General features: G+C 33.4%; 1 pseudogene; it reads left to right on the forward strand.

Annotated features, from left to right (window-relative positions):
* The first annotated feature begins 9,292 nt into the window (after positions 1-9,292).
* LOC149562959 (taxadiene synthase 1, chloroplastic-like) overlaps positions 9,293-17,182 on the forward strand; it is a 76,304-nt pseudogene continuing 68,414 nt past the window's right edge.

The following is a 17,182-nucleotide window of genomic DNA, read 5'->3' on the forward strand; positions in this document are numbered from 1 at the left end:
ATGGAGTAACCTAGGAACATACCTTCATCACTTTTTGCAGCAAGTTTACCTTTCCTGAAATCTTTAAGAATATAATATTTGCTTCCAAATACCTTAAAATATTTCACATTGGGTGAATTTCCATACCATAATTCAAAAGGTGTTGTTTGGGTACCTTTCTTGACATGTACTCTATTCAAGGTATAGATAGCTGTACTTATAGCTTCTCTCTAGTATTTCAAAGCAACATTCTTTTCCATCATGAGTGTCCTAGCACAATTCATTATAGATATGCTCTTCCTTTCAGGAATTTCATTTGTAGAGGGGCTCTAGGAGTAGATGTCTATCTCTCAATTCCTCTATAATTACAGAACATCTCAAACTCATATGATGTGAATTCTACTCCTCTATCTAATATCAAACATTTCAGAATCTTATTAGTCTCCTTCTCAACTCTAACTAAATACCACTTAAACATTTGGAAAGCATCAAATTTCTATTTTAGAAATATAACAATCATCACTCTAAAATAATCATCAACAAACAACATAATGTACTTATTTCCTTTGTAGCTTTGCACATCTATTGGTTCACACAAGTTAGTATGAACAATCTCAAGTATTTCCTTAGAGGTATACGTTTTACTTTTAAAACTTGACTTAGTCATTTTTCCTAGCTGACATTGTTTACACATTGTATTGTTAGGTTCTTCAATTTAGGCAATCCTCTAGCTTTCTTCATGTTATTGATATTGACCAAGCTATCAAAGTTAACATGACATAACCTCTTGTGACATAGCCATACGTTATCAAACTTAACAATTAGACAAGTAGAATCCTCTATATCAAGGTAGAATAGATTACCTCTAGTTTAATCACCCTTTCCAATTAGTTTATCATCAACATCAAATATCTTAGCAACCTTATTCAAAAATTCAACCTTACATCTAGAGTTATTCAGTTGAGACACACTCAAAAGATTATAATTTAGTCCTTCAACATAGTAAGCATTGTCACATGAAATCTTATTTATGTGTTTGATAGAACCTTTTCCTTTTATCAAACATGGCACATCATTACCAAATCTAACACTATTTCCATCATAACAATTTAGGGTAATGAACTTACTTTTGTCTCTAGTCATGTGATGTGAGCATCCACTGTCAATGATCCATCTATCATTCTTGTTCATACATGTGACAAGTGTAGTTTCCTCATCTTCATCAGATTCATCCTTCATTACAACATGAACCACATCATCATCATGATCATCAAAATCATTCATAGTATCTTCTTCATCAATGTAGCATGACTTCTTTCCTATTTCTTTCTAGTCCTTGTTGTCTTCATCTCTTTTGCTCTTATATTTATCACCACCTTTATAGTTCTTCTTCTATGGACATCTAGCAACAATATGACCAACCTCATCAAAGTTAAAACAAATGATAGGTAACTTACTTTTGAATTTTCCATTACCTCTATGAAATCTCCTTGCTAGAAATGCTTCAAGATGATCAACATCTTCCTCATCAGTTTCACTATCACTAGATACACATTTTGTCTTTCTTCTCTTCTTCTACTTGTAGGGCTCTTCAGAATCCTTCAACAATAGTTTAGCTTAGAAAGTAGATTCAAGAGCTTCAGGTTTGTAATTATCAAAGTTAGATAGCTCAAAAGCAGTGAGTCTACCTACCAAACCTTCAAGAGTTAGATCATTTCCTGGAATACATCTCAGTTCTTGAATTATAGAAACTCTAATGGCATAAATAGGTAGCAATGTCCTCAAGACTTTACTTAACAAAATATCATCATCTATATTGCTAGCAACACCTTTTATTGCACTTACAAACTCTTTTATCCTAGCAACATATTAAGCAATATTCTCATCTTCTTCCATTCTCATGTCATCAAACTTACCTCTAAGACTTTTTGATTTGGCTCTTTGAACATTCTTGTCTCCTCCATAGATAGTTGTTAGGGAATCCCACATTTTCTTTGCAGTGTTACAACCTTTGATATCATCAAATTCAGCATAACTTAGGGCAGAGGCAATCTCCAACATCACATGATTGTGTTATTTCTTTTTCTTCAAATCCTCAGTAGTTAGGGTTCCAGCAAGGTCCACATGTTCAGTGTCAATGGTTGTTTGTGCATGATCTCCAATTCCTCCAAGGTGTAGCTTCATCAAACTTTCCTATGCAAAAAAGTTATCTCTATTGAGCTTGGGTACTTATCTTTTTGACATCATGATCTTTGTGCTCCTAGTACCTTCAAACTAGTCCTCTTAAGTAGATGGTTCTGATACCAATTGTTGGAATTCTTTAGAATAACTCAGAGGGGGGGGTGAATTAGTTATCCAAGGTCCAGATGTACAAATAAAACTTTTCATAGATTAGTGAACCCATAAAACATTTTCCATCTTGTATGCATCCATAAGATTATGCAATAACTTAAAACTTGCAACTTACTATCAAATTAATTTGCATAAATGTAAAGCATGAATCAGAAAACACACATAGCACAATTATTTACATGGAAACCCAATTTGGAAAAAACCACCAGTAAAATGCTACCAATTTCCACTCTTATGAAGTGATCCCCTATGAAAGGCCAACCCTATTAAAGGTTACAATACACATTATTAAATGTGACCTGGTTAAAGGATTTCAATCACCCTGTTAGAAGTGAGCCTTCTTAGAGGACTTTAGGCCATTCAATTGGAATGCTACCCTATTAAAGGATTTACAAATGACTGTTAAGTCAACCTTAGTCTAAAGGATTTACCTAAACTAAATTACAATTGCTAGAGAGTAATAGTAAGGCTTGATCTAATACAAAACTTACAACTATACTTGTAGATTTCAGATCTCAATGTCAGTCCTCCATTCTTCCTAGCTTTCATTCATTGTAGCTTTGATAGATTGTTCACCCTTCAAGCATTCATCCCCTTAAGCCTTTTTGATTAACATGCCAATGCAAACTCTTCACTAGGTCACTAGATGAAGCAAACCCTTATGTCTCCTTCTCCCTTAGGTTCTCACATAAGACAACAACCTTTTCTTCATGACCAACCATTCCTTAAATAGGAAATTAAGATATTTTGCGGCTCATTCTCAATTTTCTATTTTAGGGTTAGGTAGGATACAATGTATCTACCCCATATCTTGTCTATTCTAGAAATTTCCTCTAGAATCCACTTTAGATTCACCTAAAAATGTTCTACATAGAATTTTGTACCACCAACTCATCATCCTTATCTTTCTCCTAGTTCACAAAATCCAAGAAAATAAACTTGTAAGCTCAAATTCATCAAATCTATGATCTTTAAAATAATGCAACAGCTTGGCACTATCATAACTTTGATGCTTGGCACACGTTGTGTTACTCGACATACTCTATGAAATCACTTGGCATCAACTAAAGTTTACTAGTGCTTGGCACCTGATAAACTTTACTCGACACTTGCTCAACTTTTCTCGACACTTACTATCCACTCGGTCAAGCTTAGGAGACAAATTTTGTATTGTATGTTGTTCTATTCTTTCTAAATATAGCCAACATTTGTAACCTCAAGTAGATAATGAATACATTATGTTACCATTGTCTTAATTGATTCTTATACTTCATTACATAAACATAACTCAACCTTTCCTCTAGGTGCTATTGTTACATCTATTGATCAAATCTCCTTCATCAATCAACTAAGTGATAATACTTGAATCTATGAGCAATTGTCTTACTAGCAAACAATGAGTTTATTAGGTTTGACATCAGTGAGAACATAATGATTGAAACATATAACAATCTCCCTTATAACAATATTTCGCATACACTGATTTTTTCAATCCAATTTTAACACACTTGTGGTAGAGAGAGTTTTCATTAAGAATATCATCACTACTCACTACTCTAACATCCATACATAGTAGAACTTGATACAACCAATCATGTACTATGTGATATTTGCACCCACTATGTACTATGTAAATAATGGAGTCATATACTTCCACTAAATGTATGTATGATACCATGATATTCTCCATGATATGAGAACATCACAAGACCATATTTGAGTGTTCCCTATGTCTAGTTTTCAATTTGATATCAAGGCTCTTTTAGAGATCCTTTGTGCCTTCTTTTTCATGAAAAAAAAAGTGTTCTCTATCCATCCATAGCTTGGCTTCTCGTGATCTCCTCTCCTTACCCATTCCTATATTGAGATTGTGATAGAGATTAAATATATTTATAGTTAAATATTTCTCCTCAAATTTACCTCTTTCTTATTTTATTTTCCACCAAATAGAAGGGTGAATTTGACTGCACCATTGGGTTTTTGTATTAAAAATAAAATAATAAATTATAAAAATATATATGTCATACTAAAAATCATTCATCAAGTTGTATTAAATATTCTAAAAAGAGTATGATCCTACTAATGTAATAACTATTTCTTTTAAATTTGTGGTGAGTGTGAAGGCATGCGAATTCAAAACAACATCATAATCTCCCATCCATTAAATAATTGTATTATTCATAGCCTTTCATAATTTTATTTTGACAACTAAGTACATATTATTTATTTAATAGTATCTCATCATGTGTACATATTCCTCTTTTTATTTTTGACCATACATAAGGGTAAATTTAACTACTACATTTCTGAATACATATAAAAAGAAATTTCATAATATCTAGCCCTATAAAAGGGGTTAATGCCTATGGCATATTAAATAAAAATTGAATTAGGAATGAGTAGTAAAAATTGTACAAAGGAATTGGTCTAGTGGTCAAGAGTTTGTACAATTGAATATTATGTTAAAAGTGTCAAATGTAATTATGACTCCAACAACAATTGTTGTGCATGTTAACCTATGTGTTAACCATGCAAGAATTTTGACCATTAAGAAAAAATAAAATTCCAGATTTAGGCACCTATTTTTGTAATTTGAAATAGATTTTTTCTACTCAGCTTAAATGACCTATTATATATATATCAAATGTATCTACTGTAGCATAAAGTTGAAGCATATAGTGGAATATATAGTTAGGTAGATGAATCATATGTAATAATATAGTTATGTTGCTGAATCATATAATGAACAGTTTGAATACATTTCTTTCTTCCCTTGTTTTTAATGGAATGGCCTCTATTTCAATAGAATGTATTTTATGTCGCTAAATTGTGTTATGCTTTTGTATTTATATTTTTTCTAACATAGTTTTAGAGCATTCTAAATTCCAAACATGGTATCAAAGCTCAAGGTTAAAGATCATGGAAAGATAAAGATTATCAGAGCCCAAGGATCAAAATCCTGGAGAGTTGAAGACTACAAAGCTAATGATTGAAGAGTGTTGAAGAAACTAGTAGAAGAAGAGTAAGATCCCATGCTTAAGAATTTGGGAGAGATGGAAAGTTTAATGCCGATGGTGGATCAAGGGCAATGAATTTTTTTTTTGAATGTTGAATCATGCTAAAGGTTTATATCAGTAAGGATTTTTTGTAGACAAAGTGAGTAAAGCTAATGGTTGGAGAGTTCTGAATAAAAATATGAAGGAAGAGGTAGAGCTCAAGCTTTAACAAGAGAGCTAAAGATATGAAAGTTGATGGGTGAAAAGTGATGGATGAGAGTAGTGAATAGTTCAACAAAGAAAAAAGCTGTATGTGTGTAGCAACAAAAGAAAAATGTGTTTTTAGTGATATGTGCATCTTCGCAATGGGTTAACATGTCATATTTTTGATAGTTAACATTTTCTTGATCATCTCTTTGTCTCTGTGTTGACTGATTAAGCTAGGCTTTGTTATTGTCAAGTAGATAAGCTGCAAAGAGATTTGAGCTTGTGTGAAGCTAAAAAATGTTGGTAAGGTAACTATTTATTAATATTCTATGTTGAGTGGTTAAAACAACAAATGGAAAATGTTCTTTTGTGAATAGTTGAGATTTCTAGTTCTCTTTGAATAAGTGTATTGGGTGTGAAGAATGTTTGTAAGAACTGAAGATTGTTGTAGACATGAATGTAGATCATTGGAGCTGATTGAAAAAGTGTTTTTGTCTAAAGGAAGTTTGAGATCTATGTAAATAGAAACAAAAAGTGTGTGAAAAAGTTAAAGAATAGAAACATAGGATTTCTTTCTACTATTTGAGATGAAAATAACAAGCATTGTTAGAGGAGATCATTGGAAATATCATGAAGAGAACCAAGAGATAAATCTATAATTGCAAAAAAATCAAGTATACTATCATTTTGTAATGTCATTTGCTAATTTTAAAAAGATAATCATTTCCCCTATTTTGTTGATTTGGAAGATTTGAAAATTTTGTATTATGAATAGCATAGAGTTCTAGTTGTCTTTCAATTCAGTAACTATTGGATTAGCATATTGGGTTAGTTTCTTTTACTTAAGAAGATTTGAGTTATTGTGCAAAAGAATAGAAGAGAGCTGTTCTAAAAATTTGATAGAAAAAGTGAGTTTAATTTATTGTGTTTCAATGGGGAAATATGGAAAAAGAGTAAAGAAGGAAAAATATAGTTTAGAAGAAGAATTTTTGACTATTAAAGAATCTAATTCAAAATTGATAAGAAGTTTTAAAGAATTTGGAAAACAAAAATATGAGTACTTGTGTCAAGCTCAAGATTTTGAAAAGGAACTTATCAAAGTTAAAGAGAAAAATGATAAATTAGAAGAAATGTTGAAACAATGTGATGATTTCAAAAAGAGAAATAAAGAATTAGAAGAAAATTTAAAAGTGTTTGATGATGTTGAGAAAAATAAAAAAGTTTTAGAAGAAAAGATGAGGAAATTGGAAGAAGAAAATGATATGTTAAAGATGGAATTGTTTAATCTGAAATAAGAGAGTAGAAATTTGAAGTCTAATCCATCTTTGTGTGATGTATCATGTGATACAAATGATTTGTGTGATTATGTGAATGGGACATGTGATTATGTTGAAGCTGAAAGTGTTTATGATGAAAAGTGCAAGAAAGAAAATGGTAATATGTTTGAAAACTTTATTTTCAATGATAAGAAGAGTATTGGATTGGAGATAATGAAGAAAATGGGTTATGAAGGAAGAGGATTAGGAAAGAATGAACAAGGAATGAAAGAGCCAATTGAGGCCATTTGGAGACCAAAGAATGTAGGTCTTAGATATGATAATTGTGATAATACTATTCAGTATGATGTGTGTGTGAAGAAATAAGCACAAACAAAGGAAGATAATAAATGTTTTTATTGTGATAGAGAAGGTCACAAAAAAGAGAAGTGTTGGAACATGCATCCATGCAGGATTTGTGGACTGAAAAATTACTCTAAAAATATATGTTGGAATAAAGAGTGGAAGAAAGAATTAGTGACAAAGTGTGTAAAAATGGATTGTGGATGGATTGATGAATGTAGCTAGAAAAGGCTTACAAAAAAGTTTACAAGGATGAAGGACTGCCATAACTATTGGAAGATCAGGTGTTTTCAAAAGAGAAAAGATAACAGAAAGTGAAGATATATCAGGAGAAAATAAAGAAGTTTGTATGCCAATGGCTAAGTGAGAAATGAAGAAATTGTAAATGTATAAATAAAAAGATAGTAGAAATCTTTGTGAAAAGTGAGGTTAAATATTCAATAAGATGCATGTGTTTGAAAGAAGAATGTGGATTAAAAAAAAGGAAGCTGAAGAAGATGATGAAGAAAAATCATGAGTGAGAGTAAAAGAGATAATGCAACAAAATGTGATGACAAGTAAAGAAAGCAATGAAGAATGTGAAGGCATCATCATCTTGTCCAAAAAGGTGAAGTAGAAAATTGGTTTTTGTATTTGAGAAGTGCAAGTTGAAGAGCAAAGAGTGACGAGTAAAAGAGCATGGATAAAAAGAATAAAAGGGAGAAAATATGGAAAAAGAAAAAGTGTAGCAGTAGGATATGATGGAAAGAAACAAGAAGAAAGAAAGAAGAGGAAAAATTTAAATGAAGGAAAAGAAGCAATGTTGAGCATAAGATTTAAAGAATATAATGAAAAGTGTGTTGAATGGCTAAGAGAAAGTGAAAGAATGCAAGAAGATGCTATTGCAGAAGATGAAAAAAAATAATGAATAAGAAATATGTTTGTTGAATGGTTGAGAGAAAGAAAATGCTAATAGAGGGAAAATGAGTTGTGTTTGCTCCCTATAAAGATGAAGGAAAGAGGTTTTTTGGGTGAACTAGTCATGTTCCACCCTATAGAAAAGGAAGCAAGTAGATTTGGGAGAAGCAATCATGTTCTACCCCATAGAGATAGAAGGAGAATCAGTCATGTTCTAGCTTTCATTGATAGAAGAACCTTGCAAAGAAGGAGATGGTCAACCAATCATGTTTACCCTATAGAGTCAAAAAGGATACTACAACAAAAACCTTCAAATGAAGGAAAATCTTTCTTAGCAAAACAAAGCAGCAATATGGATTAAAAGAGGTTCAAAGAAGTAGAAAATTTGAAATACAACAACATTCACAGAGTCAAAATTATGGGGGATTGTCAGATGTAATTATGACTCCAACAACAACTATCATGCGTGTTAACCGCATGGGAATTTTGAATAGTAAGAAAAAAAAAATTCCAGATTTAGGCATCTATTTTTGTAATTTCAAATAGAGTTTTGGCACTCAGCTTAAATGACCTATTTTATATATATCAAGTGTATCTAATGTAGCATGAAGTTGAAGCATTTAGTAGAATATACAATTAGGTAGATGAATCATATGTAATAATATAGTTATGTTGCTGAATCATATAATGAATAGTTTGAATACATTTCTCTATTCCCCTATTTTCAATGGAATGACCTCTGTTTCAATAGAATGTGTTTTATATCTCTGAATTGTGTTATGTTTCCACATTTATATTTGTCTAACATATTTTTAGAGCATTCTAAATTCCAAACAAAAAGTTCAAATAGCCTATGCTGAATTGGGAAAAGATTTGTTTTCATTTAAACTATTCGAAGATTATCTTGTACTCTCAATCCCACCTTTACTAAAAGACAAGATCGAGATTCATCAATATATGAATATGTCAAAGAGCATCTTAATTATTTTATCTTAGCTCATAAAATAAAAATTCAACTTGATAACTCAACATCATAATGTTAATAATTAATATGGGATGTGTATATTTAACATACTTTCAATCTAGCCTTGACTTGAAAACAAGATGTCAGCATCTCATTGATAAATAAAAGCCTATTTATATTACCCATTTGGCATAGTTAGGTATCTCAATTTCTTATGTTAAGCCAGTCATCATTCCATTACTTCCTTGATGGTGTGACTTCCCATTTTCTTTGTACTCCTACTTTCTACTCTCGCTTCTCCTATTGCTCTTCTCACTTGGAATACAAGATACACTCACCTAGAAAAAGGTTAACATTATGTTGCATTATATTATTATTATTGACATGTTAAAATTAATAGTAAATTTAAATATCTAATATTATTTTCCTCTAGACCTTAAAAAATTTAGGCTTATGTACAGGTGTTCATTTCATTGAAGATCATCTAAACTCACTAGAAAGAGAGAAAATCTTGTCGCTAGATTTTGAGATAATTTTTTCAGCATTGGTGGAAAAGGCTGAATCTTTAGAGTTGAGTCTCCCCTATGGCACTTCTCTGATGAATAAGTGAGAAACACTTAGATTATGGATTATGAGATTTTAAATGCTATTTTTTAAAGATTTCTTTCTAAAATATCTTTGTTCTTATAATTAACTAGTCATTCTTAAATATGAAAAAAATAATGTTTATAAAAGTAGGTGAACTTCATTTGCAATATTTCAATTGAAGAAAGGTATTCCAGAAAACATGTTCAATGCATTAGAGGGCCTTGAGGAAATAATTGATTGGAAAAAGATACTAATGCTCCAAAGCAAAGATGGGTATTTTCTTTCCTCCCCTGCTTCCACTGCTTGTGCTCTCATAAATACTAGTGATGCGAGATTCTTTAGCTTTCTGAATAATCTCATGGAAAAATTCAATGATTTTGTTATGATATTTTTTTTTACTATGGTGTTTTATGTCATGTGAGTTATGTTGGAATTAAGTTATTATTGCCATTAGTGATAACACTTATCTATACCAGTGTAGCTACCAAGCTTAGAACTTAGTTTCCTATACTCACTGAGCATTCTAGTGTTAACCAAGCCACGAAGTGTTCAATAGTTTACACCAAGCAGAATAGTGGCTACAGAGTGAATACAAGCAATGTGAAGACCAACAATGTCTACCGAGCTTCATAGTGTCTATCGAGCAGTAAGTTTTTGTAATGGAAATTTAGTGTAAATTGAGCATTGGAAGAAGTAGTGTTTATTGAGTGAAGCAAGGTAAACTCAACATGTAGTATCTATCGAGTGACACTACATCTACTAAGTCACTTGTGGTCACTGAGTTTAGAACTACATTGAGTGATCGGTATGGACTGAGCCTTCACTTCTATCGAGCGCATGATGATGTTGTGTAATGCAGTGGATGCAGTGTATTAGAAGGTCACCGAGTCAGTTCAGTGAACTTGAGTTATTTACTATTGGGCCGACTTTGTAATGTGTTGTTCACTTGTATTTTGGCCGACCTTGTAGCTTTGTAAATTGGAAATGTATATATGTAAGATGCATTGTAAGATATCATTTTTATTTGAAGTACTATGAATTATTTTTTGAGAAGTGCATATGAAGGATTATCAGTAGCAGTTTAAGGACTGCAGCAAGGTCAATACATGAGCATAAAAGTCATATCTATCGCATAAGGTGATCAATTCATAAAGGATCTTATTAGTAATTAGTTGTAAGTTGACCCGCAACTTCATCCTAATAGGTGAATTAGTTTCTAAATCCTTTAAAAAGGTAGACTTAACAGTCTTTGTATAAATCTCTTAACTGAGTGCATACTTCATTGTATGTTTGTAAATCTTCTAACAAGGTGGACCTAGTAGTCCTTTGTGCTCCTAACAAGGAAGATCACTAGAAGTGGTCAATGTAAGCCTTAATAGGCCAACTTTGTGATGCAGTAGTGAAGTTTTTTGGGTACCATCCCCACCCCAATTTTCCTCTCTATTTGGAAGGTTTTTGGGTCACCAAAACATTGCGTTCTTTTGTGTGATGAATGTTTTATCTTTTAGTACTAATGGATGCAGTAGTATAGATGGATTTGTGGTGAATTTAAAGAATTTTTTTGAAGTTATTGATTCAACCTCCCCTCTTAGTAACTTATCAAGCCTTGACTATTTCCAACAGAGTTAGTCATTCCTTGCTGTAAAATGAATCCACATGTGCATGTAATTTGTGAAACAGTGCCACACTTATATCTAATTGATTTTCTTGAATGTCTTCTGATGGTTCACAATATCGAGTGTCTTAGAATAGCTCAACATTTCAAAGAAGAAATAAAATTAGCTCTTGACTATGGGGTAAGTGCACCAAGTTATGGTGCCAAAACGGGGCTATAACTGGCCACTTTTTTTTGAAATCAACAATTTTTGAACTTCAACAAGAATATGAATATAGTTATGTTAAGATATGATAAAAATAAAAGTAGTATTTCTTTTAATCTAGTTTCTAAACTACTAATTTTTTTTCAAAATGGTTTAGTTTTAGGCCCTCGAAAAAGGGGGCCATAGAAGTGGTAATATTTTTTAGAAAAGGCATAACATAGTACAAAGTGTGACACCCCTACCTTTTGAACTTAATTTTTTATTTTATTTAATCGCTCAGGTCAAAATTTATATAACACCATGTAGTTTATCCCATAATTTTCAAGTAATTTTTGTTGGAAATGTCTTAATGAGAAGAGTGCTTCTGAGAGGGGGGGTGAATTAGAAGTACTAGCCTTTTTATCCACTTCAAAATCCTTAATAACATATAACTGAAATTAACATGCATGCATAAAAACATTAAACAATCATGAGAAGAAAACATGCATCACCACATAACACTTGAGATTTTGACGACCCATAAACCCTCTAGGAATAAGAAGGTCAAATTGGGGTGGGGATGATACCCATGAAATTACTGCAGCAATTGATTTCAACCACTTCTGATGGTTTGCCTTGTTAAAGGCTTGCCCTATTAAAGGCTACAACACACTGTTAAATGTGACCCTGTTAAAGAATTTCTACACCCTGTTAGGAGTGTGCCTTGTTAGAGGACTTAAGAACATTCAACTTAGAATGCCACCCTGTTAAAGTATTAAATAAGGCTCTTAAAACTACCTAACTCAATAGGATTTCCAAATTCCTAATACAATTGTGAGAGAGTATTAGAATAATACACCTGATCTAATGCAATCTCTAATGCTAATCTCAGGTACTTGATCTGCACTTCTATCATCAATCTTTGCTAGATTTGATTTGCTAATTTTGTTTCTTGTTCTATTCTAATCAACTGGATGTGTAAATGCCGTCCTTTCCACTAAATATTTGACACCAATGTTCTACAATGACCTCAATAATAGAATCTTCTTTTCCTTCTTCTCACATTGTTCAATGGTGTCAAGACTCCCTTATAAAGATTAGTGGTTCATTATGCATCCTTGATTCAAATGTTCCCGCTCAAACCCTTGAAATTCACCCATTAGCTGCATGTAGTCTCCAATTTTTTGATTGGCTACATGAGGATCGCATAGGTGGTTGGGAGGATTTGATCTTATCCTTTTATCCTATCATGAGTCATGCATAACCATTTCACATCATGGTTTGTATTGGCACAAACTCTTATGCTAATCCTGCATTGCTCGGCACATGAAGTAATACTGATGCTCGACACCATCTGTTTTGGATTGCTCGACATCCACTGTGTTTCCTACATTACTCGACTCCTATAGAATTCTTGTATTACTCGGCTCTTGTAGAATTACTGTGTCACTCAGAACCTATTAGTTTTCTGTATTGCTCGACCTCTACTAATTCCTGAATCACTCAGCTCCTATTAACTTAGCAATGCTCGGTCCCTGTTGGATCTTGAGTTACTTGACACATATTGGTCTCATATGCTCGGTACCTATTGTGACTTGCTCGGCACATACTATCTTCTAGTCTACTCAGCACTATCTGTAACTCAGCATGTGTTAGAGTTCTGGCTCGGCTTCCATTGTTGACACTCATTTTTCAATCTTACTTATTTGATCAACAATCTCCCACTTTGACATGAATGTCAAAAACACTTAACTAATCATTCATGATCCAATCCTTATGTGTTTATTCTTCACTTACAAAATTTCAAAAAGATATTGTGAACAATAATATACCTTATGACTCCCCCTGAGTTGATTATGCCTTATCATGTCATTTCTAATATCTTGTGCCATTGTGCCTGATGTACTTTGTTTCTATCCTGTTCTTGCCTTCTTATCTTCTTGCTATATCTATTTCTCCTCCTTTAATATCTCTCCCTTATTATCTCCCCTTTTGAATATTATCTCCCCCTTTTTGACACTTATGTCAAAGGATTCTAAATGGTAATGCCAAGCTTGGCCAAAAATGTTTTATTAACCTCAAGGAGTATTTGGAGAGCTGCATCCTAGTTATTCAATGCAATATCTAATGACTTGTGTTGGATTGCAAGCTCTACTGCTAGATCAACAAGTTCTTCATGAGTAGAAATATTTGGATCCTTCTTCAGGACTATTCTGCATACATTTTCTCCTTATGTAATATCTCTAAGTGCGGCGTAATTGAGGCTTGAATTTGCATCAACTTTTCTTTAATAGTGGCCTCTTCTACTGATAATGCAGCTAATTCCCTCTGAGTGTGAAGCGTTTGAGCAAAATGCTTCTCACTATGTGTAGGATTTTAGGGTAGTTGCATGCTGGAGAGCTTTAGTTTTCTTTCAAGGTTCGATATTTTAGAATTTATTTATTGTGTGAACCTGGAAAAATCACACAATTTTCTATAAAGGGAAAAGATGTTCCCTAGTACAATCTTTACCTGATCCAATTTCTTGGCTAGGTCAACCTGTCCCAAAATAATGTTACTAGCTATCTTTTGGTTGACCTTGCCCAAAAACTTCTTTTTTGACCATTCCATTAGTTTTACATTTGTATCATGGTCTTCATTATTTACTTGGTCAACTATATCAAATAGTTGCTCAAGGATTGGCCTACTTGAATTTGGAGGTTGTAGGCTGAAGGCATCCATGAATATATCTTTGATCTCATTCATTGCCTGCTTGTATTTGTAGTCTTTTCTCATTGCCTCTTGCCTCCTTCTCTTATCCAATGCACTTTGTATTTCATTCATCTTTTCTTCAGTTAAAGTGCTTGAATCATAGTAGGGTATTTTAATTTCTTCATCAAGCTCAAAAATACCATAATGAATGGTCCTGGCTACCCTAGTAGAACTTGAGCTTGGTGTATTGACTTGTAAAGTCAACTTGCTAGTACTCAGTTGCTGAACAGGTTTGGTAGGAGTTCCTATTTTTGGAAATTCAACCAAAGTTTGTATTATAGACTCCTCCTTATCCTATGTTTCTTCTTTATCATCTTCCTCTTGCTTATCTTCTTCTTCTTGTATCACTGTGGTTGGGGGTGCACTCATTGTTTGTACTATTATACTTGTATCTACCCCTTTTGTTACACTCAGCTCCTAATGAGCTTGCATGGCTATTGTTGGTGGTGATGGAGGTGGTAGAAATGAAAGTCTAGTATTTTGAGTGATTTGAGGTGGTTGTTGTGGTGAAACCTTGGTTTCTTTGAGTTTTTCTATTGACTTTTGGAGATCATCTACACTGACCAATATGGGACTTATACACAACTGTGCTTGAAGAGTTGTTTGGTCAAGGATCTTAGTGAGATCCTCTGCAGTTAATGGATTGATGTTTTGACTTGAGGTGTCAACATCCTTAATCTTTATGATTTTTGCAGGTGTGGTAGTAGTAGAGTGAGGAGGACTAGGAGGTGGAAGTTGTGTGTCTTGCACACTTTGTTGCTCATTAGTATCTTTGTCTTCATCTTTTCCTTCCTCCTCTTTTTCTTCCTTGTTTTCCTCTTCTTCAACCCTTTTCTCTACATTTTTCTTCTCTTCTCTCCTCTTTCTTCTCTCTTCTGGCTTAGCAATAGCTTCTTCTTTGTATTCCTCTTCAAGGAAATCTTCAGTTTTCTTATATAAATTCTTCCACGCTCTTGTGGTTCTCTGTACAACTTCTTCAATTTTGTTTTGGAGAATGGAGAATGCCCTATACTTAGGTGTAAACCTAGTGTTATGCCTTTTGAATACTTTAGTTATCTTCTCCCTTGTCAAATTAGGCAGTATGCTTGCTAGGGTTGATTCTCTCATCTCCTTCTCCATTTTCAAATAGAAATGCCATCTGTCTTCTACAATTTTAGACAATTGCTTTGGCAATTATCCATCTAGTTCAAGAGGTGTATACTTGAACTGTGCAATTAATGCATAGACTAATTCTTCTATTCTATTTTGTTCCTCTTTGGTGAACTTATTGAAATCAATCTTTTTCATTTGACTTAAGTCTCCATTCTTGATCTTTTCACATAATGTATCAACTGAAGACTTAGGAGGATGACTTACCTTTTCAGACTAATCTTCCTCATTAGTATCATGTTGAGCCACATATCTTTTCCTTTTCCTTGGCTCTTCCTATGCCTTCTTGGCTGTCTTCTTCTTCTTTGTGGCTTCCTCTTTGGCCTTTTGTTTAGAGGCCCTTCTTGTAGCTCTGTTTGTTGGCTTCTTGGGTGTTTGCATGGTAGCTTTCTTTGATTTAGGCTGAGAAGTAGGAGGTGTCTTTTCCTTCCTTTTGATGACCTTCCCTTTGATGGGTGCTTCCTTGGATTCTTCTTCCTCGGCACTCTCATCTTTGTCTTCACCTTGGCCTTGTGTCAATTCAAGTGGCCCTTGTTCTGGCTCATCTTCATCTTTCTCATGATCACCTTCTTCTTCATCATCACTAATCTCTTCAGTTTCTCTTGCTGCACTTGTTGCCTCAACACCAAATTTCTTCTTTATCTTTTTCACTAGCTTGTCCTTCTTCTTGACTGCTATGGCTATCTTGAGTTCTGTAACAACTCTTGAGCTAACAATGTCATAAGTTCCAAATGCCTTGGCAGTTTTGTCCATTTCTTTTGCAAGTAGTGCTGTGATTACTGCTAAGGCTTGGTCAACATCAAGCTCATATCCCAATGGTCTAAGCCATCTTACTCTTGGAAGAACTGCTTGGATGTAGGTATAATCAATGTCAACCAAAAAGCATATATCATTTACATGCTTTTTTTACCAGTGAAACTGGTATCCTCATTCTTTTCTTCATTGCATTCTTGAAATCATCAAAATAGATAGACATTTGATCATTAAATCTATCTCCCATTTGTGCAATAAAATCATTAATTGATCAACAATAGTTTTATCCTGACTCTAGTTGACTTTGCCAAATGAAGGGAATTCCTTCATCACATAGAAAAACATACAAACTGGCACTGACCCAAATTTACATTGTGCTCCCTTGGACTTTCTAATAGCTCCAAGATTTTCATTAATCTGCTGCAACATGAGCTCTGCAAGGTCATATGTATGATCCTTCTTTATCAGTTTGTATGCAGCATCAACAGCTATACAAGGCACGCTATTCAATTTGTCGGACTGATAAAATTTGTGTGATGTGATCCTCACAACAAAATCTAATAAGGGGTCTTTTACTGTGTCAATTTTCATTCCCCTATTACTCCATTTTGCACTTGTGTTCTTTTCTATTGTTTCCTTCTTTTCACTTCTTAGTGTCTTTGGCTGATCTAGGGTTGGAAATCCTATAACTCTATGAACCATCTTCTTGGTAAATTTAACTGGTGTTTTCTCTAACTAGAATGATCCATCATGAATTCTACTAAGTATTACGCGTATCCACTCAGTTTTGAATACAATTGGAAAAACTAGGACTTTGGTTAAACCCTTCTTCTCTATGATTGAAAATTCATCCTTCAATATACCATTATCATAGATTTTGTCAAAGGCATTAAAGATTTCCAAGTCTCCTATGGCTCCTATTTTGCAATTGTAACACTTTCGCACATCCTAAACCATAACAAATTTTTCAGGGATGGCAGATGGGGCACCAGTGGGATCGTTTTTATATGCAACTTCTGGTATGGGCCTAAACTTAGGTTGCTTAACCTCCTTACTGAGAAGTTGAATCTCATGGCTCACTTTCCCTTGGGTCATCTTTGAACCAGAAACCATCTTTAACTGAACTAG

Source organism: Cupressus sempervirens, chromosome 4, assembly GCF_028749045.1.
Source record: "Cupressus sempervirens isolate cs-2001-9-10 chromosome 4, ASM2874904v1, whole genome shotgun sequence".
Lineage (NCBI taxonomy): Eukaryota > Viridiplantae > Streptophyta > Pinopsida > Cupressales > Cupressaceae > Cupressus > Cupressus sempervirens.